Source organism: Zingiber officinale, chromosome 6A (genome assembly GCF_018446385.1).
Source record: "Zingiber officinale cultivar Zhangliang chromosome 6A, Zo_v1.1, whole genome shotgun sequence".
Lineage (NCBI taxonomy): Eukaryota > Viridiplantae > Streptophyta > Magnoliopsida > Zingiberales > Zingiberaceae > Zingiber > Zingiber officinale.
In genome coordinates, this window is record NC_055997.1 from 34,374,560 (window position 1) to 34,397,878 (window position 23,319).

The 23,319-nt window shown below is 43.7% G+C and overlaps 1 long non-coding RNA gene across 1 annotated transcript; it reads right to left on the reverse strand.

Moving 5' to 3' along the window:
* Positions 1 to 4,559: 4,559 nt before the first annotated feature.
* Positions 4,560 to 4,957, reverse strand: LOC121993869. Its single transcript, XR_006115452.1, has 3 exons — positions 4,916 to 4,957; positions 4,676 to 4,832; positions 4,560 to 4,586 (listed from the first exon to the last, which is right to left on the reverse strand). It is a non-coding gene; the product is annotated as an uncharacterized LOC121993869 (long non-coding RNA).
* Positions 4,958 to 23,319: the final 18,362 nt, after the last annotated feature.

Below are 23,319 nucleotides of genomic sequence, written 5' to 3' on the forward strand. Positions count from 1 at the left end.
AGGGAGACCAATTGAGAATGCGAGAAACTCAGACAGCAGTATCAGCAAAAAGCGTAGGGAAGAAGACAAAGAAGCAAAGAGTTTAGGGTTTTTTGAAAAACATTAAGGGATAAAAACCGCCGTTGGATGTGAAAAGTGTTCATCAGAGGAGTCGTGGATGTCGAGCAGAAAAGACACGATAGGGCGCTACTACAGGAATGTGCGGCTTATTGCGACAAGAAAGAGAGGTCGACCGACACGTGTCGGGGAATCGTAATTAAGCATTTATGTTAGACATAGCCGGCCAAATCATACTCATATCAGTGTTGTCAAGTCGCACATTATTGATATTCTCTTACCATTGAAGGGCCAATCAGCTAGCAAAAGATATCAAAAAGGTGTTAAATTTTCTAGGTGTAATAAATAAAGGAGAATACTACTCAGTCATAGTATGGAAAAAGAACCAAAATATTTGGACAATTCTTGAGCCCGCTCGATTTCTTAAATAGGACAGATATCAAAGGATCATTTAGTTTCATACGAGAAATTGCCCCTTTTCCTCATTCCAGGTATAACCAAACACATTACATTGCACGTCCATCTCAAACATCAAGCTTTAACATTATCAATAATAGTTTTACAAATATAGTTTTACATCAAGCTTTAACATTATCAAATAATAGTTTTACAAATTATCTACATGAATCTTCCTGGTTAGCACAGCTATCTTCGAAGCATGATGAGCCTTCAAATCGTTTAACTCTTTAGTCTTGTGTTCTAGATCCCAGTGAACTTTGTCCCTTGAAGAAGTCTCGGAATGAACTTGAGACAGGGGCGTCGACGGTAACATCTCTAGTTCCTAGTACGGGGAACGATACCGGTCTAGAGCCTGCGACGGCTCATCTAGAGTTTTTCCTCTCTCCCGCAATAACTGATCCCAGAAGGAAGGATCTGAGGCCATAAGTTTCTATAAGCCTATAGAAGAAAATGAAGCCAAGAGAAAGGAAGATGGGTGTGGAAGGAAGCATGAGTGCAGCTCTATTTAACATGCCAAAAGGAGTCACAGGATCACTGTAAAAGAAGTCACGAGGTCACTGTAAAAGAAGTCACGGGATCATTGTAAAAATGTCACAAGATCGCTGAAAAAGTTACTACAAAGCTATCATAGAAGGTAGTAGGAGGTCAGAAATAAACTTAGGTCTAGCCAGTCGGCTACACCTCCTTCAACTAGACTTGAAGGGGAGGCTAGTGATATGGGTTGTGATAGGAGGACCCCTTTTTTTTGAGAGGAGAAGGGGAGAAGCGGAGATAAGGGAGGCTAGAAAAGACAAGAGGAGAGGTCATCCAGAAAAGTTTAGACCCGGCAAAGGTGGGTCGCTCCATGCATGGCAAACAGGGATAGGTCGGGTATGGCAGACCGACCGAGAATGTAAAATCGACCGAGCAAATAAAGCCGACCAAACACGTAAGATCTGCCGGGAAAAACCTACCCAGTAGATCTGGTCGACCGAATATAAAGGATCGATCCGATGTAAAGAAAGTCTAACCTTGGGTGGTCCAGGACATAGTAGGGTCGCTCAAATACATGAGTTTAGTAAGCAAAGACAGGTCGATCATGAGTACTCACCCAGATACATATGACCAACCCCACATAGAGAGGTGGCCGAATGTATAAGTTCTTGACTTTGTACATAATAGACAGAGATCGAATGAACGTAATATACTGATCAAGCCTATAAGCCTGGCAGGTAAAGGTAGACCGGGTTCTATAGGGCGGACGAGGGCGGACGAACACAGATGCATTTGATCTCATGTAGCTCTTGACCTACGGCTGATGGAAGGAAGGGTCATCCGTTAAAGTTGTCTCTACAGACTTAACTGGATGATTTTAGTCAATGATGTAGGGTCGGACGTGCTCAAAAGACCGACCGAGCATTTGAGTTTGGTAAACCAAGACCGGTCGAGTATAAGAGACCAATCGAAAGTAGAAATACTTAGCATTAAGCTATCTTGAAAGGCCTATATATACCCGACTGATTAGCCTCGGTCGATACGGTAGGGTCGGCCGAATAGACCGATCGAGCGTAGAGGCGTTTAACAGCGTACGATTGAATAGAGGAAGAACTAAAGAGCAAAGGCATATTCATACGTCTGACCAATCAATCTCGGTCAGCAAGCTATGATCGCCCAACTCTAATAGACAAGTCAAGTATGAAAAGTAAATCGAGCATAAAGGTCTTCAACTTTACATAGTTTTTTGGCATATTTATAATGAAGTCTTGGTCGGGTATAAGTAGTCGATCAAGTATAGAACTAAAACTAGTATGGACAGAATATATTCCACATATGTGCCAAATAAGCTTATATGACTGACCAAGCATATGTAACAGGTGAATCATAATAATATACAATCATATGGCCACTTAATCAATTTGGCGGTAAATGTCTTCTAGAATTCTCCGCAGGTATGCTAAACGACAAAGAAGGTACATCTGGGGTAAGAAAAAGATTCTTTAAACTACTACTATTGCAGTTTTGGCTTATGTCACCTCTTAACAAACTGTAACAAACCAGGGTACACCTCATGACTGTGGAGGTTAGATGAGGTGGAATAAAAAGGGGAATCCTCTCCACTGGCCAGGTACGCAAACATACGCATTACATCCAATCAAACCTTGATTCTTCATACAGTTTCTTCGTCTTCGTCTACTTCTCGTCGGAAACTAACTTGAGCGTCAGAGAGCCTAGCCAGGGATTCCCACCCCGGTCTTAGGTCACTAACGCTTTGTCGATTGGTCTCAGTGTGTGTAGGGAGACTAGATCATCCCATTCATCGAACTAAAGAGTTTCCGTTGATCCCCGCAGCTATCTCGTCAGAGCCCCTTTCGATAAGGTATCATTCATACGATCCAATTTGGTTTTCTCGGATCGATCATCCAGTTTTCAAGTATCCGCGAGGTCCGCTGTGGTTTTCTCGGATCCTCTCTTATTCATTAGCATCATAATCTGTCATCATCCATCATCATTCAGTGCTCCATCTCGCAAGTTTTCAGACAGGATCAGATATATATCTACCAACACAAAATGCACTAAGCCTACCTAAGGTGTCTTCCTTTGGGTCGACATATTAGTTTAACTTAGTAGCACGTTGTGTGGATAGACTCAAGAAGATTTTAGGAGCTTAATTCGAATAGAAATTACTTAATCAATCTTAATAATTTCAAATTAGACTTATCAATCAATTAATACCATATGGTAATCGATTGGTTTTATCCAATCGATTATCATAATTGATTTAAAATGTCTACTATATGTGACTACATGATTATATATAAAACCTTCCTTTAAGAAGTTAAAACTCCTTTCAAATTCTATAACTAAATAATATTATTTAATACTATTTAATCCCTTAATTATTTATGTATTAAAAAATTTAATGCAATATATATATATATATAACTATTTAATTAAATAAGTTTTTTTTGAAACAGTAATACACTGTTTAAAAAATAATTAATAAAAAATCAATTTCAATTGACTAAAATCAAACTTAATCGATAAAAAAATCATGAGTTTAAGGCCGTTGATTGATTAAAATTTTTAATCATTTCTATTTAAAATTTTAATCCGACAATCGATTGTTTGACTAAAGTAATTGATTGAATTATCATAATTTTAGCTAAAGTTAGGTTAAACACTGATGGTTTTCGTCGTTCTTCGTATTCTTCGTAGAAACACGAAAAACTCGAAAAACATGTCTATCCTAATTTTTTCTTACATGATTTTCGACGATTAAAAACTGTATTATACTAAGAAAACTTAATCTAATATACAAAAAATAAATCGACGAAAAATTTAAACTTTATTGTCATGAAAATGACAAAACAGAAACTTGAAGTTGATACCAATTGATAGTTCTTATAAAACCTAAGTTACATAAATTCTAGACAATCAAAATAAGAATTTGAATAGGAAAAACAAGAACATTTGAACATGGATCTTTGTTTCATCAAAAATATGACATAAGAAAAATAAGTACATAAATAAATATGACAAGGAACCTGATTAAAGAGTCATCTTTATCTTTAGTGTCATCCAGAAATAACCCTTGTGAAAGAAAATACAGCAAAAAGAAAAGGAAGGTCTTTCCAAAGGGCTTAGGGGTGACGGCGTCCAAAAGTTTTAGGTCAATGGGGAATCAAAAGCTCTGCCAAGATAATTCCCTAAGCCCTTGGGGACCAACCCTATATATATAGAGATCTATTATCAGCTTATAAATAATAATAGATACGGGACTATAGATTCTACACATACAAGGTCTATATATAATAACCGAAATCTAATAAACCTAAGTTAAATAACTTTAATGTGTTCTGTTTATATTTATATGCACAATTTACAATTAAATCCATCAATTAGAGATAATAATCAATGAACATGCAATGCAATGAAACTTATATTTATCACAGAAACTCCTGAAACAGCATTTGCTAGTTAGCACTGCATCTTTCATTACCTCTTTACATAATTGGCACCGGAATTCCAGAGGAAGTTCACTAACAGGACGAGTAGTCAGTAAACTCTCAATCTCTTTCTCAAATGCAGCTCTAGATAACAAAAAAAAACAAGAAACAAAAATTATGAGTTCTGAAGTATATTCTGTCAGACCACAGACATTATAAAAGGAATTCCTTACTCATTTGGCTTTAGAACAGCAACTGCACCACTTGCCAAAGAATAGGATCCATCAGGAGTAGCCATTAACATTGATTTTGGAATCCCTGTTGGAGGTTTCATCCTCTTGATATCGTAGTTAGGGTCTCCATTTGTGGGGCAATGCTGAATAAAATGGCCTACACAAAAGTGCTATTGGCTTAATTTCAACACGTACTTTAAGTGTAAAAAAAAAACTAGATACCAAGAGAACATATTATACCTGGCACTTTGCATCTATGACAGACATACCCAGCTGGAGGTGCCTTCCGTTCGAGCATACCACGTCCTTCATTTTTCAAAGAAACAAATCTTCAGAAGACATCTTAATCAACTATTTAAACCAATAATCTAGCACTTTGCATCATGACTTCATGTTGTCTTTTGTATTCTCTCTATAGGTAGCTAATACAGAGAGATCAACATTTATTGCTTCTTTAGTACCCCTTCTCTTAGAATATGATCTTCAGCCTTCTGTGGTTGATGCTCAGTCAATCATTAGCACACCTAAGGTCGGTATATTTGTATTCCAGATAATATGTCAATGCTATTAAGATCTATCATTTGTCATTACTAATACCTCTAAGTTTGTATATAATGTAAACTTACGTTCTGTCTGGCTCATGTTCTTAATTGGACATCCTTTTCCGATTTCTCTCTATTTTTTTCTAGAAATTAATTAGGATTGAGCATCATGGAAATTAAACATGATCCACTACACTTCATATTTTTGTATCCTCATTACCATTATATTAACCTCTTTGTTGTCAAGCACTCTTAACATAAATATGCCACTGAGGAAGATGCAAGTTTCAATTATAAAGAATATAATTAAAATTGAACCATATGTAATAACTTTTACAAAAATTCATATAACAAAATTTGTTACCGAAATGTCTCCTCATAGACTTCTATTGGTTGTGTTCCTTTTTATGTTCAAGTTGACGATCCACGGTTTTTTTAAGTAAATTCTAATCAGAAAATAAATTGCTAATAGAATGAAAAATATATATTTAAAAATCAACTTAAAAAGTGAAACATATTATTATTATCTCAACTCGTATTGTCTCATCGTCAATACAGGCATCCCCTTTCTATCTAAAGAGCCTTGTTTGCATTAGCCAAAGTAACAACTTCAAAACATGTAATCGTAAATTTTCTGGTTTAAATGTTATGCAAATGGAAATAAATGCACAAAAACACCACAACAAATAAAGCTTACAAAAGCTTTTGATGATAAGGAGCTCTGCTTGATTTATCCTGTCAAAATTTGTGGCGTTTAAATAAAATTTAAGGAAATAGTACCTTACCGTTGTCATTTTGGAGTTTGCTTTAGGTCCAAAAATTTAAGATAGTGAATTCATTAGCCTTCTCGTGCAAGTGATCAATGGCATACCAATGTAAATAAACCATTCAGTGAGAATGATTACTTGAGTTAAGCCGACATTACCTTAGATTCTAAGTTCTAAAACTGAAATATGGAAATTGGAATCCAGAAATCAATCTCAATTTTGAAATTTTGGATTTGGATTTGAAGAAAGAAGGAAAAAAAAATAGAAAATAGAAACAAAGAAATCTAGATGAATTAAGTTGAAATGGATTTTTATGGGTACAAGTTTGGGTTCCAAGTCATTGATCTCAATGATACTCACAATATTTGTTTACTGATTTATCTATAAACTCATTGGATCAAGTGGTTGTTGAAAAAAAAATAATAATAGTATGAAAAACTAGAATTTATCATAAATGAATCTGATATCTGAATTTGGGCTCCAAAGTTCTAAAGTATGAAATGCAGAGAATGAATACCATCTTGAAATACAAAATCAGTGAACAAAATTTCTCAAGATGACATTGTTGGTTTTCTCAAGCACCCTAAAAAAGACACTAAAATTTCTCAAGATGACATTGCAGGTTAAGCAAGAGCCTTTACCTGCAAAGAGAGGTCAAAGGATCAAACCAAGGTGGATCCCTAAATCAAAAAACAATGGTGTATATTAAAATCCACAGATCGCTTCCCTGACTTCCTTTATGCTCTGATTCTGTCCGAACATCGTGGAGATGGCAAGTTGGGGAAGTGGCTACCGCGCTGACTGAATGTAGAATTTGCTCCGCTCTGCAACACAAGAAACTTCAGTGTTGAGCCAGGAAAGGGGTCCCCGATGTTGACCCTCCGATGCTCAAATTAGTTACCGGAAAGAGGAAAAAGAATGGAGCAATAGTAGATACAGGCATGAATCGTGAATAATGCTTACCTCCGCCGATGTATGGACCCCCTTTATATAGTGTCATAGTACGCAACGTGCGCACTTCTCTCGCAATGTGGGCACGTTCTTCAATTGATCGTGGGCGTGTTATCTAATTTGTCCTATGAAAGGACGTGTCAGGAAAATGCCTTTGATATCATACCTTAACAGGGCATGCATATCCCTGACAAGATAGTAAAAGCTTCCATCGTACGATCCATCCGCTGACCAAGTCTTGTGTCAATGACGCTATCTTCCTGAAGGATACGTCAGTGATCCATCTGTTCGGCCGAGCGGGATAACCGCTCGGCTGAGTATTCCTCCGCTTGGCAGGACTCAGCCGCTCCTCCGCATGGCGACATGCCTCGATAGTTTGTTTCCTCCCACCTGGACTAAGGCTCCGGTCATACGCACGCTCCTCTACTTTGTGACATCCGTCTAATGATCTCGGTTGAACGGGCGCTTCACTTGGACCGACCCTTTGTCGATCGGCAATATATGCCCGATCGACCATTGCTGGAGAGATTCGCTTGGCCCCTTAGCGTCCGGTCCTTTGTCATTGACCTCCTTGACTTTGAACTCCACGTTGGCTACTACCTCCGTCGTTTGACCGTACTTAGTGGGTCCCCCTTTATCACCACATCACAAGCCATACCTTCAAGTCTAGTCGAAGGAGGCTGCAAGTCCGACTGACTAGACGAGTAGTGCCTCGGGTGGCCTCACGTCGATTAGACATTCTCCGTGTTCTAGCTGCTGGTCGGCCATATCTCCTAATCACCATTCGGATATAATGTGTGTTGAAGTTTGGTCATTGATTTGGTGACCTAACTCGTCGACCGACCATTCCTTTTTTGTCTCGAGCTTCTGACTGGATCACATAATCTTCGCCGTGCTGCTTCATATGTTGGCCTGGGCTTGTAGCTGTCGCTCAGGTCATACCTCATGAGCCCGGTGATGGATCGGCCGCTAGGCTATACCATAGTCGGATATATGTGCCGATCGAGATAGTTGATGCCAACACTTAGTGAATTTTTCTAGACTTTCGTGGCTGAGCGCCCAATGATAAGGGTTGGTGTCACTTCAATTTTTGAAAGACCGTGCAAATCTCTGCTCATTATGGCATGGCACAACACCCATGACTTTTAATTAAGTCTCATTAATGCTCCGTTATACCGGCTGCCACGTGTCCTACTTTCGCTCGACGTGATAGGTAGATATCCGCTCGTGATGTGACAGACATCTTTTCAAATTCTACGGTCGGATTTGCTCCTGGTTTTTTGCAACCCTTGATCAAACGACTCAGGGTGATCGACCGCGAGGTTTATAAACTTTACTTCGCTTCGTCGTTGATCCTGTCCGAACGCTGAGTCGATGGACGCTGGGGACGTGGCGCTCTCTGCTGTCCTCTGATGATGGTGTAGATCTCCGGCGAACCTGCAAAGAAGCCGAGCCGGGAGGGGTTTCCAGGCGACGACCCTCCGACACTCAAGTCAGACAGTGAAAAAGAATAGGAGCAAAGTAACGCTACTGTGGGTACAGTGATGAGAATCGCATACCTCCGTCGAAATCTGGGGGTCCTTATATAGGACCCGGGGAGGCGCGGGCACGCTTCTCGATGAGTGCATGCTTCTTGGTGTGTGCACGCTTCCCCAAATATACCTCAGTAGGGTTGTGCCAGAAAAGCATGTCTGACGTTATTCCGCAATCGTCCGAGCATATCCCTGATGTGACGGTGGAAACTTCCACTGTACAATACTCTGTCCGCTTCGGCCGCCGACCATGCTGTTTGTCGGCGGCAGGTGTCTCGAGGACGATGTTACCAGCTGTCCCTTTTGTCCCTTTGCGCCTCTTACCTGTTCCCGGGCCGGGCGGACCGGTCGCTCGGCGCTCATGGCCTCCGGGAATGTGCATACCTCGGACCGGATGAGGAAGCCCTGCTCATGTGCTTGGATGGAATTGCGCCTTATTGTCCTGTGGCTCGGCCAAGCGGCCTGTCCGCTCGGCCTAGAGACTCTTTCACCTTGAGCATTGGAAACCCGACCCCTGGTCGGGCTGTCTTCCGTCCGACCTGGGAGACTCCTGGTCGGATGTTCGGTCGGCCGGATGCTCGGTCGGCCCGCCAGTCCACTCGGCATGACCTCTGTCTGCTCGGCACGACCTTGGGTTGACCCTCTTGACCATTGACTTCCGCGTGTCGTTGACCTCCCGCCAACTTGTCGGGTTGTCTTCCATCCGGCCTGGGAGACTCCTGGCCGGATGTTCGGTCGGCCGGATGCTCGGTCGGCCCACTAGTCCGCTCAGCATGACCTCTGTCCGCTCGGCACAACCTTGGGGTTGACCCTCTTGACCATTGACCTCCACGTGTCATTGACCTCCCGCCAACGAGGGTCCCCCATCCTTACCATCGGATCACATGTCTCCCCCTCAAGTCTAGTCGAAGGAGGTGCTAAGTCCGACTGACTGGACTATGAGTTTGGCCAAGCGACAGCCATCTCGCCACTCCCGAAAGTGTACCTCCGCTTGGCTACTATGGGGTCGAATAGCGCCGGTCGGCTAATTGTCGAGGGTTGCCCAACTGGCTTATCGATGGCCTGTGATGATGTCCGCGGGATCTTCTCGGAATGCGTGCAAATCTCCGCTATTATGGTTGAGCACGCGAGTTCTGCCTCGTGATGGGGCTCATTAAATGCCCTCCTCTGACCAAGTGCCACGTGGCACTGTTGACATCATCGTATGGCCGCCGCCTTACGCCTGATGCGACGTTCATCGGTTTGAAATGGATGGTTGGATGCAGGCCTCGGGTTATGTGACCTGCATCCGACGGCTCGGGCGGATCGAGCCCATCCTTATAAAGCTCTCGTCGCCTTCTTCCGCCGCACTTTCGCCGTCGCGTGCTCAGAAGCCTTTTCCTGCGCTCCTTGCTCCGGTGACCTCATTCCTTGGCTCTCCGGCGACCCCTTGCCCTCTTCTTTCGATCCTCATCTTTTCTGTAAGGTTCTCTGCCTTTCTCTTCAGTTCTGTGTTTTCTTTGCGTTCTTTGCCGCGTTCTCGCCTTTTGGTCACTGTTCCGTTCATCTCCCTCGAGCCCTTGTGTTTTCTCCCGATTTCTGCCTCCTCCACTGTTCCGGCGATAGCCAGCTCTTCCCAGCCCACAGACCTTGCTCTCAGCCCATGGTATACTGCCATGGAGTCGCGGTTCGATCGGCGTGATGCCGAGAGCCTGATTAACGCTTTTGACATCCCTTCTAATTTTGAACTGATTTTACCTTCGCCTTACGCTCGATTGCACAAACCTCTGCGCGGCGCTTTTGTCTTTTCCGCGACCAATTCACAACTGGTCTGCAATTTCCTCTTCACCCCTTCATCGTTGAAGTTTGCGACTTCTTTGACATTCCGCTCGCCCAGTTGGTTCCCAACACTTTTCGCCTTCTGTGCGAAGTTGTGGTATTGTTTAAGATACACAACATCCCCCTCCGCCCGGAAGTCTTCTATTATTTTTACTATCCTAAGCAGTCCGAGCCGGGCACTTATTTGTTTCAGGCTCGACCTGGTTTGATCTTTTTTGATAAACTGCCCTCTTCCAACAAACATTGGAAAGAGAACCACTTTTTTCTTCGTATCCCCGGTCGGCTTCCTTTCCAGACCAAATGGCAGGTCGAACCGCCCACCTCCCCCGAACTGAAGAGGTATAAAACCCGACCGGATTATCTTCAGGCAGCCAATATGCTCGTCGGTCTAAAGCTCGACATCAACAAGCTTCTTCCTGAAGGCGTGATGTATATGTTTGGCTTGAGTCCGAGCCGGACCCCCCTCCCGAGCAGCTTTGCTAAGAAATTTACTTGTGCATTTGTCTTGAGTTCTAACTGATTTTCTTCTCTTTTCCTTGCAGCGAACATCGTAATGGAGTCTGTGCTATTCGGGATCTTGAAGAGAAAAGCAGCGGCACTCGAGGCGGCAGCTGCCAAGGAAATGGAGCAGTTGGGCCTCACTCTGATCGGCTCTCACGAGGGTGAGAGTGAAGCAAATGCAGAGGAGTCGGTCGCTCAGGCTTCGCCTGCGGAAGCGGCGGGTGGTGCAACTTCCAGCAAGGGCCCTTCCGTTCGGGAGGATGACTCTGAGCCGGACGACGAACTCCCCCTCAACTAGAAGAGACGGCGTGTTGAGATGTCACTCCGTTCGGCCACCTCCGCAGTGCAAGCGTCCGAGCGGACGGGCACGGTATCTCCCCGCGGCAAAGCGCCATCGGTCGAGGTGCTCTCCTCCGACCGGACCCCCTCCCAACTGGATCCGCCTGCAGACCCCATCGAAGCAGTGTCGGTCAGCTCTCTTCCTCCCGTACCCCGCCGAGTCCGCCGCTCGGGCATTCTGTCCTCGATGTCCAGCTCGGCCTCCGATCCCTCCGCGTCCGCTCACACGACTCCGGGCCGGCACCGCACTATTAAGGCCACCTTGCACCTCCCCACTGAGGCATTTATGGCCGAGTCAGATCAGTCGACGGCTCTTGAACACATGATCACTATCAAGGGGCCCCTTGCTGAGATGTCGGCGGACGCCCGGGCCTGTGTTGCCATGATACCACTCGACAAACTGGCTGACAGCTATATGCAGCAGTCCACAGGGGTAAGCCTCATTTCTGCTCTTTTATGTAGTCTTCCCGATCGACGTTTTAACACTTCTGTGTACATCAGAGATGGGTGGAAAACATCGCTGTCGCCAACCGCTTGGCCATGGTGGAGGAGGAGCTGAAGAGACTGAAGAGTCCGGGCAGCCCGTCTTCTTCTCAGGGCCCTTCCTATGCCGAGCTACAAAAGGAGCTGGCCAAGACCAAGGAGCAGCTAGAGGCCGAGCGAAAGAAGACGGCCGACCAGACATACATGCTTGACCAGCTTGAAAAGTAGGTTAAAACTTATGACCGTAAGATAGAACTAGCAACCACTCGGAAGAATACCGCTATCTCTGATTTGGAAGCAAAGAATGTGGAGGCCCGCGCCCTGGAACAGCGGGTAAAGGAGTTGGCGGATCTGTTGGACCGCGAAAAGAAGGGTCGCTCGGTCGAGGCGGCGGCTCTCAAGGACGATTTGAAGGCCTTGTAGGAGGCTCTTGATGCTTCCCGCGCCGCCTTCAAGGAGTATCAGGAGGCAGAGCCAGGCCGTGTCGCCACCTTGAGGCAGAAGTACATCCGTTCGGCGGAATTTGTTGAGAAGGTCTGCGACCGGATGGTCATTGCCTTCGAGTTGGCCATCATTGCCACGGCAGACTATCTGAAGTCCAAGGGTCAGCTTCCCGAATCCGTGGTCATCCCTGCTACGGAGCATGCGACGCTTCTCACCACCATTCCGAAGCATGTTTTCGATTATCTTGAATGACGTGTTTTCTGTAATCCTCCTGATCGACGAACTTATAACTGTAATTTTGGAATGCCAATTTTTGCTCTGTTATCTTGAATGAAGTGTTTCTTGTAACTGCACCGCTCAGTCGAACGACCTTCATTCCGCATGGAACTTCTGTTAATTTTTCGTTGAAGTGTTTTTCTCAACTGCGCTGCTTGGTCAAAACACCTTCCATTCCGTTAACTTTTCGCTGGTCGGCGCTAGTAGGCGCACGCCATTGTTTTATTCTTGTCCTTAGGATCAAGGCTCGCTGATCATCGGCCCTAGACGCTGGGCCTTAGTATATCTGCGCGATGCTGTCCCATCCGGGGGGTTTATAGTCGCCGGTTCGAATCTAGAGTTTAACGTCGCCGCTCGACAGTCTTCCGACCGGGGGTTTATAGTCGTCGGTCCGACTCTAGAGTTTAACGTCGCCGCTCGACGGTCTTCCGACCGGGGGGTTTATAGTCGTCGGTCCGACTCTAGAGTTTAACGTCGCCGCTTGACGGTCTTCGAGCCGGGGGGTTTATAGTCGCCGGTTCGACTCTAGAGTTTAACGTCGCCGCTCGACGGTCTTCCAACCGGGGGGTTTATAGTCGTCGATTCGACTCTAGAGTTTAACGTCGCCGCTCGACAGTGTTCCGACCGAGGGGTTTATAGTTGCCGGTCCGACTCTAGAGTTTAACGTCGCCGCTCGACTGTCTTCGAGCTGGGGGGTTTATAGTCACCGGTTTGACTCTAGAGTTTAACGTCGCCGCTCGACGGTCTTCCGACCGGGGGGTTTATAGTCGCCGGTTCGAGTCTAGAGTTTAACGTTGACGCTCGACGGTCTTCCGACCGGGGGGTTTATAGTCGCCGGTTCGACTCTAGAGTTTAACGTCGCCGCTCGACGGTCTTCGGGCTGGGAGATTTATAGTCACCGGTTTGACTCTAGAGTTTAACGCCGCCGCTCGATGGTTTTCGAGCCGGGGGGTTTATAGTCGTCGGTTCGACTCTAGAGTTTAACGTCGACGCTCGACGGTCTTCGGGCCGGGGGGTTTATAGTCGCTAGTTCGACTCTAGAGTTTAATGTCGCCGCTCGACGGTCTTCAAGGAGTCTTGCCGCTCGGCAACAAATGCTCATATCCTTTGTCTTTTTTAATTTTTACTCCTGCAGCCGAATGATACAAACGAACGAGGCATACATGAAATAGATTACATTGGCGCACCTTTTACCCCGCTCAGTACGGCTGGAAATGGTTTGCGCTCCATGGTCTTTCTAGCTGCCGTCCATCCTCATCTTCCAGATAGTATGCATCCGATCGGAGCTTCTCGACGACTCTGAAGGGTCCCGCCCAGGGAGCTGCCATCTTACTCACATCGCCGACCGGCTTCACCTTCTTCCATACTAGGTTGCCGACTTGGAATGCTCTGGGAATTACACGCTTGTTATAATTCTGCTTCATTCTTTGCCGGTACACCATCAGCCGGACGGCTGCTTTAGCTCGTGCTTCGTCAACTAGGTCCAACTCTAGTTGTCTCCGCTCGGCGTTGTCCCCATCGTAGTTCTGGATCCGATCGGACTCGACTCCGATCTCGACAGGGACGACCGCCTCGCCCCCATATACCAAGTGGAACGGTGTCACCCCCATCCCCTCCTTTGGGGTTGTGCGAATGGCCCATAGTACGCTGGGCAGCTCGTCCACTCATCTTCCTCCCATGTGATCGAGTCGAACCAGAAGTATTCGCAGGATCTCCCGGTTGGCTACTTTGGCTTGACCATTGCTTTGAGGATATGCCACGGAAGTGAAGTGTTGTTCGATGTCGTACCCCTTGCACCATTCACCGAGCTGCTGACCGACGAACTGCCACCCATTATCCGAAATGAGCCGTCGAGGAATGCCAAACCGACAGATTATATGCTGCCAAATGAACTTCTTGATCATTTGCTCGGTTATCTTGGCCAGTGGTTTGGCTTCGACCCACTTCGAGAAATAGTTGACCGCCACTAATAAAAACCTCCACTACCCGGTCGCCATGGGGAAAGGTCCTACTATATCCATACCCCACTGGTCGAATGGGCAAGACACAGTAGACGCCTTCATCTTTTCCGTTGGCCTATGGGAGAAGCTGTGGAACTTCTGACAAGAAAGGCAGGTAGCGACGGTCCGAGTGACATCTTCCTGTAGAGTTGGCCAGAAGTATCCGGTGTAACACCCACGAAATCTAGTAGTTATAGATATGTGAGTATCCTTTTTTTTTTTTTTTGTAGAATAAAAAGGGAGATAGAACCAAAAAGATATAAAAAGAAAAGAGGTGAGGTCAAGGATTGAACCTTGAACCTTTTAATTAAATGGCAAACTTTAGGAGTTATGGAATGATCAATAGGCTATCATAAATTATTGATGAAAGGGGGATGGAAATTTTAGATAAAGTAAGAGTATGGTTAAGAGAAGGAAACAAGAAAATATCAAGTAGCTTTCTTCCTCCTCTTGATTAAGAAAAGAACAAGCAAAAGACAAATTGTCTTTCCCTTCTTTCTTCCTTTCATTTTCGTGAGGATGAAGGAGGAGATGGGATTAGAAGAATTAAGGGGATGAATGGGGACATGTTTCTCATTAGGGAAAAATATAAATGAGTTAAGGAGAAAGGGAAGGCAAAGTTCATCTTTGCTTCTTCCTCCCACTTAGCATAAGGAGGAAAGAAAGAAAGGGATTTCATTTTTCTTCCTTCTTTTCCTCTTCCTCACCATTGCCGAAACCTAAAGCTCTCCCTCTCCTAATTCCAAAATCCACCTAAGGTTTTTCTTCCTAAGAATACTAATCCACAAGAAGGAGCCTTCAAGATCTACCCCTTCCAAGCAAGATAAGAAAAAAGGAGTGCTAGAAGGAGAAGCTCTCTTCTTCCTCCTCACAAGGGTACCATTTTCTTTAGGAACCACAAGCGAAAGGATGTGAGTATTCCCTCACCTGTGGTACAAGTAGATCATGGTTTTCCATAAATTTAAATGGCTTAAAAACCTAGGAAGGTTCTTGCAACTTTCGGCCATGCCAAGTTTAAAAGCCTAGGAAAGTTTAAACTCAAATCTAACATGTTTATGATCTTTCTTATGACATGATATGAATATTTCCTTGCTGTTTCATGCTTGTATGTTACTTAGAATGAGATGAACCCCACCTTAGGGTTTCGGCCATGAGGAGACTAAATGCCTAGGAAAGCTTAAACTCAAATCTAACATGTTTATGATCTTTCTTATGACATGATATGAATATTTCCTTGCTGTTTCATGCTTGTATGTTACTTAGAATGAGATGAACCCCACCTTAGGGTTTCGGCCATGAGGAGACTAAATGCCTAGGAAAGCTTAAACTCAAATCTAACATGTTTATGATCTTTCTTATGACATGATATGAATATTTCCTTAGTGTTTCATGCTTGTATGTTACTTAGAATTAGATGAACCCCACCTTAGGGTTTCGGCCATGAGGAGATTAAATGCCTAGGAAAGCTTAAACTCAAATCTAACATGTTTATGATCTTTCTTATGACATGATATGAATGTTTCGTTGGTGTTTCATGCTTGTATGTTACTTAGAATTAGATGAACCCTACCTTAGGGTTTCGGCCATGACAAGTTTAAAAGCCTAGGAAAACTTAAACACAAATCCAACTTACTTATGATCTTCCTCATGATATGGTATGAAGACAACTTGATGTACTTATGATTTCATGTTGGTTAGAACTAGGTACTCATGCTTTGTACTTTCGGCCAAGATAGGAAAAAAAAAGGCTAGGCAAGCTTAAACTCAACCCTAACATGCTCATGTTTTTCCCTATGATATGATATGAAGTTAACATGATATTCTTATGCTTGTCTTTGGTTTAGAACTTAGTTTCACACTTCATGACTTTCGGCCACATCATGATTTGTAGACCTAGGAAGCTTAGAACCTAAACTAAATATGCTCATGATGTTCCTTATGATAAATGATATGAAATTGGTTTAGGGTTCACATGTTTATATGTTATTTGTAACCTAGGTTTAGACTTTGCATGTTTTGGCTACAACATGATTTGTAGACCTAGGAAACTTAGAACCTAACCTAAATATGCTCATGATGTTCCTTATGATAAATGATATGAAATTGGTTTAGGGTTCACATGTTTATATGCTATTTGTAACCTAGGTTTAGGCTTTGCATGTTTCGGCTACAACATGATTTGTAGACCTAGGAAGCTTAGAACCTAAACTAAATATGCTTATAATGTTCCTTATGATAAATGTCATGAAATTGGTTTAGGGTTCATATGCTTGTATGTTGCTTTCAACCTAGGTGATCCCTTGCATGTTTCGGCCACCTATGATAGGTTGATGATTGAGACCCAATTATGACTCTTTATGTGCTTCACATGCCATGATATGAATTAGGAGATGTTAACTTATGCTCCATGCATGATTATGTTCCCATGATATGATATATGCTCATTTATGTATGCTTATGAATCATGCATTTAAAATGTCTCCTATGATGTGCTATATGCTCAAGTATATATGCTTATGAAATGACAAGTAAAGGCCTAAGAGTTGCTTCCCTATTTGTTGGGACTAAGAGCACTCTTTATGATATGCTAAGTGAAAGGCCTAAGAGTTGCTTCCTTATTTGTTGGGACTAAGAGCACTCTTTATGATATGCTAAGTGAAAGATTTAAGAGTTGCTTCCCTATCAAGTGGGACTAAGAGCACTCTTCATGCTAAGTTAAGTTATGAATGACATGAACATGATGAATTATGAATGACATGAACATTATATGCTATGAATGACATGAACATGATATACTATGATTATATGACATGTTATTTTACTTTGTATGACTTGTACCAAGGGTGGGTTCCATAAGCGCTCCTAGGCCGACGGACTATGAACGAGTCTAGTAAAAAGGGATGGGCTCCTTAGTACGCCCCTAGGTCGACGGTCGTAGTACGGACCTAGTTCCCTAGTAGGTTCGGAGCTAGCTACCCTGTCCTAGGGATTGCGCGCATTTATGTATGTATGTGGTACAAGCCGGGTCCTCATGATGATATTATGTTCAAGTATTATATGATATGTTTTTTTTAAAAAGCATCTTGCACATGATATTACCCATGTTTTAAAGGACATCTTGCATATATGTTTATGCTATGATATGATGTTCTTTATGCTATGATATGATGTTTTTTTATGCTATGATATGATATGTCATGATGCTTACTTTTACGTTATGATATGATATGACATGATGCTTTCAATTATGTTATGATATGATATGACATGATGTTTCTTTTATGTTATGATATGATATGACATTGTAAGATACCGAAAAATCTAATAATAAATGTTATTGGATGAAAAATCTTATTGGATTTTTCCGGAATTTTTAGAAATTTTTTGGGATTTAAACGGAGTCCGTATGACCCGTTTTGAGGGGAAGGATTCGGGGTACAGTGGAGGCCTATTTAGGTTACCCATTTAAATGGGAGTTGATTGAGAATTTAAGTTAGGCTTTAATTAAGTTTAACATAAGGTATAAAATTAAATCCCTAATCTCCCTTTTTCTCTCCTCCGATTCTTAATTTCTTTCCCCTCCCGATCTCCTTGCTCGATCCCTTCTCACGCACACGCGGCGCCGACGACCGATCGTCGTGAGCTCACCGCCGGCGACGATTCCCTCCTCCAGTGTGTCTCACCACCGGTAGACCCTCTTGGATACCAAGCCACCGACGACCCCTCCTCCCTTCCTCTCTCTCGGTGTCGCCTCTGCCCGACATCACCGACGTCGGCAGGTGTCGCGCTGCCCAACGGACTTCGCCCGATCGTATCGGAGCCACATGACCACAGAACCTTCCTCCTCCCTGTCCTTCTCGAGGTGTCGGGCCTTCCTCCTCTTCCTTTCTTGCGGGCGATCGAGGTGATCCGGCGAAGCTAGGGCACAGCAGCCGGGGAGTGGATTCGCATTTGTCTTGATGGATTGCGCCCTTCTCAATTCTTCTCTGGGATCTATTCACTAGAGGGGGTTACGGATCATCACTAGTGGAGATGGATCGCGCGACGCCGTCTGTAGGCGACGATTGTGGTAAGTGTCGAAGGAAAAATCTTGTGGATTCAAGATTTCAGTCCTATGGATTCCAATTTAGATATCCTTCTGTTTTTGGCTAGGGGAAAGCTTCGGATCAACTAGTGATGGATCTTCCTTGAGCAGGTCAACACCTTCTTCAATTCTTGCGGCTGCTAAGATTGCGGTGAAGAAGTAGAGGCTTGATGGAGGTGAGTATGGTTCTGTTTATTAGGGTTTCAGTAAACCAATTTCTCTATAGTTGGATTCTGGATTTGATCTTGGAAGGAATTTGGTGGTGGTGTTCTTTGTAGCTTCCAGACAGTGAAAGAAAGGCTGCTAACTATTGGATTAGCTGCCTTATCTCTAGGTGAGTGTATTTTGATGATGTACTTTTGTTTTTCTCATTAGTATATCGCTAAATTAGGTATTTCTATGGCTTGTAGGGTTTTGTTATTCTTGTTTAGATTTATTTGTGGTGAGTAGATGTATTGATTTAATTCATATTGATAAGAGATAATGAGATGATTATGGATGATTGGATTTGATTAGTGTGAGGGTCAGTGGTGATTAATTTTGGGTTGGATTAATTGAAGTAGATGGATTATGTAAGATTGATGTTGGATGTTTAGTAGATATGATACAATTGATTGATTAATTGATGGTTGTGGATTATGTTTGGTTTAGAAGGAGTTGGATTAAGGATGAATTTAATATCGTATTGGATTTGGATCACTATGTGGAGTTAAACATGATCGTTATTAGTATGTGTTGGATTGATTGAGGATTGTTTGGAGGATTAATTAGAGATTAGATTTAGCTGGAGTGATCCTAGTTGGGTTAGGGATTTTATTTAGCTATTTAATCATATGAATTTAGCTAAATGAAATATATGTATTGATTTATGCAGGACTTTGATATGGGATGTTCATTTCGATATGGGCGGTTCTATTGATACGAGATATATTTAAGGCGGGTATTTCTTCCTTGGCCTCTACGTAGTTTTTCTTGATCTTAGTGCATGGCTATTATGTGATGGTTTAGGCTGCTTTATCTTATATCCTGATCGGTTGCAGTTTTTCCTGCATGATACTTATGCTTGACCCTTGTGATAATCTATTTAATTCATATACAGTCTCCACTCTTGATATCTACTCTGTTGTGATTACACGTGTAGAGTATGTCTTGTAGGGATTGTCGGGCTGTTAGTATTACCATGCTGATTGGGTACATAATGTGGATTGTATGTAGCTTGGTATGTGTTTTGGGAGTCATCAGGTTGACCCTACATTTGCATGTTGTATGTACACACGTGTTTGGTTATGTACTTTTGGAGGAGTTATGTTGATTATATGTTTGTGGTTTGTACACGTGTCTGATGGGTTTATTATTGGAGGATACATGTTGATTGTATTTACGATCTGTGCATATGCGTCCAGGGGGATTATTGGAGATTTTTTGTTGTTTATACGTGTATAGTTGTGTACATGTGTTCGGTGGGATGTGTGGATTTATCATGATGATTATACTCATGTTGTGGGGTACTTAGGTGGATTTAGAGTTGCATGGATGATGACGGTGTTCGTATCATGATTATATATATATCATGTCATCATTCATTGCATACTGACGACTATTGTCTCCCTTGTGGTGAGAGAGTCGTCGGTTGTTTATAGCTGCCCATTCGGCCACTGTTGGAGAGTGGTAGCTAGGAGTGGAGCTAGTCCTGTCGTGCTCATTCAGCCGCTCAGTGTTCTATCAGCCTCGACCACTCTGGAGTAGTGGATCTTGAGGGTACATTAGTCAGAGGGTTTGAGTTATGAGTGGTCAGGGACCCTTAGCTATGTAGTTAGATAACTACTTAGCTGACCGTCCGCTTCGGGCGCCTATAGCGCTGCATGTACTGGAGGCTAGTACGGTTTGTCACGGACCCAAGCCTCTCGGCCATACAGGGGTCGTGGTGTCTAGAGAGGTGGCGGGGGTGACCATGGAGCATGTATGCACATTTACATTTGATGCGCGGTGCATCGTTGGAGATATATTTGCATACATGCCTAGTAGTTACTAGTTGCATGTGTTTGTGGTATGTTGCATTTGTTTGCGATATGATTGTTGCATGTGGTTGTCATGCTGCATACATGTCATTTATTTTACATGTATTTGCAGTCGTATTTATATTGCATAGGTGTCACGAGTAGGTCTGTTGCAGATCTGGTGAGTTTACTGACCATTGTACCATGTGTCGATTCCAGATTGGGTATGTATCTGTCATTATATTAGTTGTGGTTTGTACAGTTTATATGTCAGGTTATTATGTCAGTTATGTTTAGGTGCATTGATTATGATAGTATGATCATGTTCTTTATTCCCTATTGAGACTGTATACTTGTGATCTCCATGTTTATTCATAGACCATGCACTATCTTTTCTATTACCCGCTGAGTTACCTATACTCACCACCGCATGTATATCTTTATGTTTTCAGGTAGATGGTTGGAGTGTCGCTCGGAGTATCCTGTCTGCCGGGTCCTACGTCACATCCGAAGGTCATTTTTGGTTTTGTATATATTTTATTTGTATTTGTTGTATTTGGTGGGTTGTTGTATTTGTGTTGTTGTGGTTGTTGTATAAAGCCTAGCCGGCTAGCAGTGTGTTGTTTGCGTTGTATTGGGCTTTTCGTTTTCGTTTTTCCGCTGTGTTGGTTTGTTTTGTACAGCCGTGTGGGCTGTTTTATATATAACTGCGTGGTTGTGATTGTTTCATTCCAGCCGTGTGGGCTGTTATTATAACCGCGTGGTTGTGTATATAAATATTCCAGCCGCATGTGGTTGATGTATATTTTGTTTGTAGTGATGCTTCAGATTGTCAGCCGTACAGAGGAGGTGCTGTCGGATTTTTGTCTGGCAGAGACTCCTTTGGGGCGTGACAGACATGATGTTCTTTTATGCTATGATATGGTATGATATGATGTTCTCTTTTATGCTATGTTAAAATGTGATATGATACTCTTGCATGATATTTTGTTTACATGTTTTATGTGTCCATGCTATATGTTGTATGATTTTGCTATGACATGTGTTTTTTTTTGTGAGTAGGAAAGAATCTCACTAAGCCTTGTGTGCTTATAGTTACTTTCCTTGTACCACAGATAAAGGTAAAGGATGGATAAACTAAAGGAGCAGCAGGAGGGGCAGGAGATGTGTGTGGTGGTGGCTTGGCTAAGAAAGAAAGACCTGCTTACGTTGATTTAGGATTGATATGAACTATGCTTAATTTATGTTGATGACTTGCATGATCACTTTACTTATGCTTATGTTAGAAATGGATATTATGACTCTTTAAGTTCATAACTATGCTAAGCATGCTCGTATGATTAGTTGTGATTTAAATGAAAGTAAAAGAAAAAAAATGATTACTTTCGCTGTTTTTGAAATTCATGTACGTATGTTATGTATGTAGAAAGTAACCCCGCCTCCACTAGCAGGAGGGGCGGGCGTTACATCCGGCCAGCAGGATCTTCCTAGCCAATGATTGCCCGCCTGGATGGCCTCCGCATGATCCTTGATGTATTTCCTGGAGAATATATTCTGCGTCTTCCGAGCTGACACATTTCAGCAGCGGGCGGGAGAACGCCTTTTTGTAAAGTTGGTCCCCAATGAGTGTGAACCGGCCGGCTCTCCTCCTCAGTAGCTGGGTTTCCTCCCGATCGGACGGCGTGGCCTCCGAACGCAAAAATTCTATTATGGCTATTCTCCAATCGCTCGGGAATGTGAGGCCTTCCATCCGGTCGATGTGCGCCACCAAGGACACCTGCTCAATTGGCTGTTGGATGACGATCGGCGATATTGAGCTAGTAAGCTTGGCTAATTCATTCGCTGACTGGTTCTCGGCTCGGGGGATCTTCTGTATGACAACCTCGATGAAGTTATTTCTGAGCTTTTCGAAGGCCTCCGCGTAGAGCTAGAGCCTTGCGCTGTTTATCTCGAAGGACCCCGAGAGTTGCTGAGCGGCCAATTGGGACTCAGAGTACAGTATCACCCGGTGGGCTCCCACATGCCGCGCGGCCTGTAGGCCGGCTATGAGGGCCTCATATTCCGCCTCATTATTTGTTGTTCGATAATCCAGACGGACGGATAGGTGCATCCGCTCCTCTTGAGGAGAAAGTAGTAAAATACCTATTCCGCTCCCGAGCCGAGTGGACGATCCACCCACGAATACTTTCCACAAAGCTTCGGGCTCGGGATTCTGTACCTCAGTTTCAAAATCTGCCAAGGACTGCGCCTTGATCGCCAAGCGGGGTTGATATTGGATGTCAAATTCATTGAGCTCCGTCGTCCACTTAATGAGCCGCCCGGACGCCTCAGGGTTTAGGAGTACTCTTCCCAGCCAGTTGTTTGTCATAACGATGATAGTATGCGCCAAGAAATACAGACAGAGCCTCTGTGCGGCCAGGACTAGGGCGAACGCGAGCTTCTCGAGACCAGTATAGCGGGACTCAGCATCTTTTAAGATGTGGCTCAAGAAATACACTGGCTGCTCCTCTCCGCCTCCCTTTACCAGTGCCGAGCCGACAGCATGTTCGGTTGATGACAGGTATATATGGAGCGGCTCGCCCATATTTGGTTTAGCCAGTACAGGTAGTGAGTTAAGATAGGCTTTTAGCTCTTCGAACACCTGGTCGCACTCCTGATCCCACTGGAACTTGGTGGCCCAGCGCAGGATCTTGAAAAATGGAAAGCTCCAGTCGGCTGTCTTAGAGATGAATCTTGACAATGTCGTTATCCGGCCGGTGAGGCGTTGCACTTCCCTCAGAGTCCTGGGAGGTGGCATGTCTTGCAGTGCTTTCACCTTGCTAAGGTTCGCCTCTATACCCCGCTCGGTCACGATATATCCCAAGAAGCGTCCGCCTTTTGCTCCGAACAGACATTTTTGAGGGTTCAGCT